Source organism: Crocuta crocuta, unplaced genomic scaffold (genome assembly GCF_008692635.1).
Source record: "Crocuta crocuta isolate KB4526 unplaced genomic scaffold, BGI_CrCroc_1.0 scaffold949, whole genome shotgun sequence".
Lineage (NCBI taxonomy): Eukaryota > Metazoa > Chordata > Mammalia > Carnivora > Hyaenidae > Crocuta > Crocuta crocuta.
In genome coordinates, this window is record NW_027531290.1 from 224,550 (window position 1) to 228,111 (window position 3,562).

A 3,562-nucleotide genomic window follows, 5' to 3' on the forward strand; every position below is an offset into this window, starting at 1 on the left:
CCTTTTCCATGCATGGTTTTGTAATATCATACATTGGTCAATTTGGAAAATACTAGTTCACTGAATTATGCAGATTTTACAAACAGTGATTCAAGATTATACAATATCAAAAACTCATGATTATTTAGTATCACCATTGATCTCATCAGAAAAGTCTTAAGTATTAGGAAGTTGTGAAGTTCACATGGTAAAAATTTTCCAAAATTCTAATTTTTTGCTTGAACACTTACATTTGACCATTAGTATCAAAAGCTGTTATTTTTTTCCCCTCAAAATAACAGGCTCACTTGATTCCAATTTTAAGAAAAGGTATTCCAAATACCCCAGTCTAAATAACCTGTTTGTCAGTATATATCTAAATNCCTCCCCAGCCCATGCTCTCTCTCTCCCCCTCTCAAGAATAAATAAATATTAAAAATTATTTTTAAAAAAGGAGCTGTTCAAAGAAAGGCTACTTCATCTCACAACTCAGTCATATAAATGCTTTTCCTTCAGACAACCATTATACTTTGGTATGTTGCAGAAGTGCTTTATGCCTACTTCCCACTTCATCACATAGAATATTAAAAAAAGAGTTGTGTATGNAAAATATCTATTTTACAATGGGAACAGTTTTCACCTCATGGAACCTGAAAAAGTCTGAGGGACCAGTGGTCCCAGATTATATTTTTTAAAGGTTTCTTTTTAAGTTTATTTATTTATTTTGAGAGAGAGAGAGAGAACAAGCGAGCAGGGGGAGGGGTAGAGAGAGGGAGAAAGAGAATCCCAAGCAAGATCTGTGCTATCAGCACAGAGCCTGACATGGGTCTCGATCCCACAAACTGTAAGATCATGAACTGGGCCAAAATCAAGAGTCGGACGCTTAACTGACTGAGCTACCCAGGCACGCCTCCTCTCCCAGATTATATTTTTTAAAATGTTGGGCTAAATTAATGACCCTCAAACTTTAATATGCATTGACAATTACTTGAGAAACTTGTTAAAACACTGAACTCCCTGGACTCCATTCTCTGATTCTGTCTGAGGCCACACTTAGGAATCTGCAGTTTAACAAGTTCCCTGGGTTCTTCTGTTGCATGTGGTCTGTGGCCCATAGTTTCAGAAATATTGGCCTGGAGTTTGAATTATGGTGATGTTACGTTCAAGAAGTTTCAAGATAGTCCTCTCTGGACAGATCAATGCCAATCCTTTACTCTGCATAGAAAAACTCTGCCAATAGAATTATTTTGTTTTTATAAGTACTTCATACAGAGAAATCTGAAAATTAGCCACATCAGAAGCAGGCCCATTCCTTTCCTGTTATAATACATCTCCATTGCCTCTCCATTGTTTCTTACCTAAATCTCTATAGCAACTCCTAACTGGTCTTCAAGCCACCAGTATTAGCCTCCCATTCATTCTTCTCACAACTACCAGATAAATTTTTCTAAAAGGGAAAAATGTTCTTATTATTCCTTTGCTAAAGGCCCTTAAAGAGCTCCATTTCACCTAAAGAATAAAGCTCAATCTTTTATAAGATCTTGACCCATCTGGGTTAGATATTCAGTTTTCACACTGTCTAGTGCAGACTTCCCTTGAAGTTATCTGGTTTATTTGAGTTTCACTAACTATGAACTCCTGCAGGTTAGGGACTGGGTCTTTCATCACTGTATCTGCAACATCTAGCAGAGTGCCTGGCACAAAATATATGTCAAATAAATATTTGATAAAGCAATTTTTAACTATGCTATACTTAGTGATAATTTGAATCTTGATTCAATCCGAAAACAAATTTATCCTTAAAGATAATTGCAGAGAACAGAGTCTAAGGTGAGCCTCCTCCCTACACGCAAAGACCACATATCTTGACAGGGCATGTCTGTCTACAGAAAGGACATATTACAGATACACAGATAAAAAGTTAAACACTAATTCTACTCTATAGACTTTGGGTTTAATGTGATGCTTACTGCCACAGTGCTGATCCCACTGAAATTACCATACTGGCAGAGCAGCGTTAATGGTGGCAATAATCCCTCTCCAACCTGGAGTTTGACTATGCCTCAGTTTCCCACTTACATTCAAGAGCTAGGACAGGTGCCACTTCAGCCCCAAGCTCAGTTTAGAACCCAGTCATCCTGGCTCACTAGGAGACTGGTAATTTAGACACTTATGGGGAGGTTCAGAGGACATAAAAGAGAAGTCTTGAAACACTTGGAACAAGCTGAATGTCTACAAAACTTTAAATTTGTGCTGATACTGAGGAAAAGCAAATAATAAGATATCCTATTATAAGGCTATGCACAAATTGTAGTATACATGTCATCTAACTAATAGGGTATTCTCTAATTGTATTAAAATTTGTATGCTAAAGGTCTATGGTCATAGTTTTGGGGTACTAAGGTTTCTAGAAAATAAATTCAACACTTGTTGCTATTTATTAATGTTTTCTGGAGGAATGTTAGTTGGTAAACTTTATAGCATCAATGCACTTATTCCATCCTTTGGGATAATAAATTCTGGAGCAACTACTGACTAGCAACATATACACAACAGGCTAATAACAATTAGAATGATATTTGTTGGGCAGTAAAAAAGGATAAACAAGAGATTTAGGGGTTTCAGACAAAGAAAACTTAAACAAATGAACATAAGAAATTATGGTGACCCTCTGTCCTTGTGTTAATCAGTTCTGGTTTAACTGATTAATCAGCTAATCAGTTAATCAGTTCCCCTAATGTGAGACCTTGGGAAGGAGAGTTCCAGTGAACAAAATGTTGCTGTATCCAGGGGTAAAACACGAGCACAAAACCAAGCCATAGCCTAACCTTACAGTGAAACTGGGACATGGTCTGCACCACTTGCCACTTTACCTTCAGCCTTTCAGACCAGGTGAAACTGGTCCACGAATGTATGGAAGGGACATGCACTTTGTACCTTAAATATTTTAAATTCCAGACAGTTGCCATTTTTGTGTAGGTCTAAAAGCTCCATCTATTTTTCTAATATTTATTTTAAGACAGAGTTCTAGAGTGTGAGCACATGTGAGCAGGGGAGGGGCAGAGAGAGAGGGAGAAGAGAGAGAGGGAGGTGGGAGAGAGAAAGTGAGAGAGAGAGAGAGAGAGAGAGAGAGAGAGAGAGAATCCCAAGCAGGCTCACACAGTCAGTGCAAAGCCCATGCGGGGCTCTAACTCATGAACCTTGAGATCGTGACCTGAGCAGAGATCAAGAGTTGGTTGCTTAATGGACTGAGCCACCCAGGCGCCTAAAAGCCCCATCTAAGTTGATATTTCAATGTCAGACTAAAATGTCCTTAGTTAAAAAAAAATGCAGTAAGAGCTGAAAAGGTGAGGTCCCTGGAAGGAAAGGACCATGTTATTGTTTAGCTATTCCCTGCTCACTCTTCTATTACCACAGCATCCAGGACAGTGCTGGTCATAAAGGGTATTCAAACTTTTGCTGAATTTGGAACTTCTTTTTGTACACATTCTGTTCAGGTATAGATTGTAATAGGGGAATTACTCTGGAAAATTCATTAATCATTAAAATTAGGAAGAACATAAGAGATAAGGTATTTATTTTG

At 37.9% G+C, this 3,562-nt stretch overlaps 1 protein-coding gene across 1 annotated transcript in view; it reads right to left on the minus strand.

Annotated features, from left to right (window-relative positions):
• Positions 1 to 3,562, minus strand: part of RNF128 (ring finger protein 128) — a 102,554-nt gene that overhangs the window by 39,306 nt on the left and 59,686 nt on the right. The gene's annotated exons all lie outside the window — the stretch shown is intronic.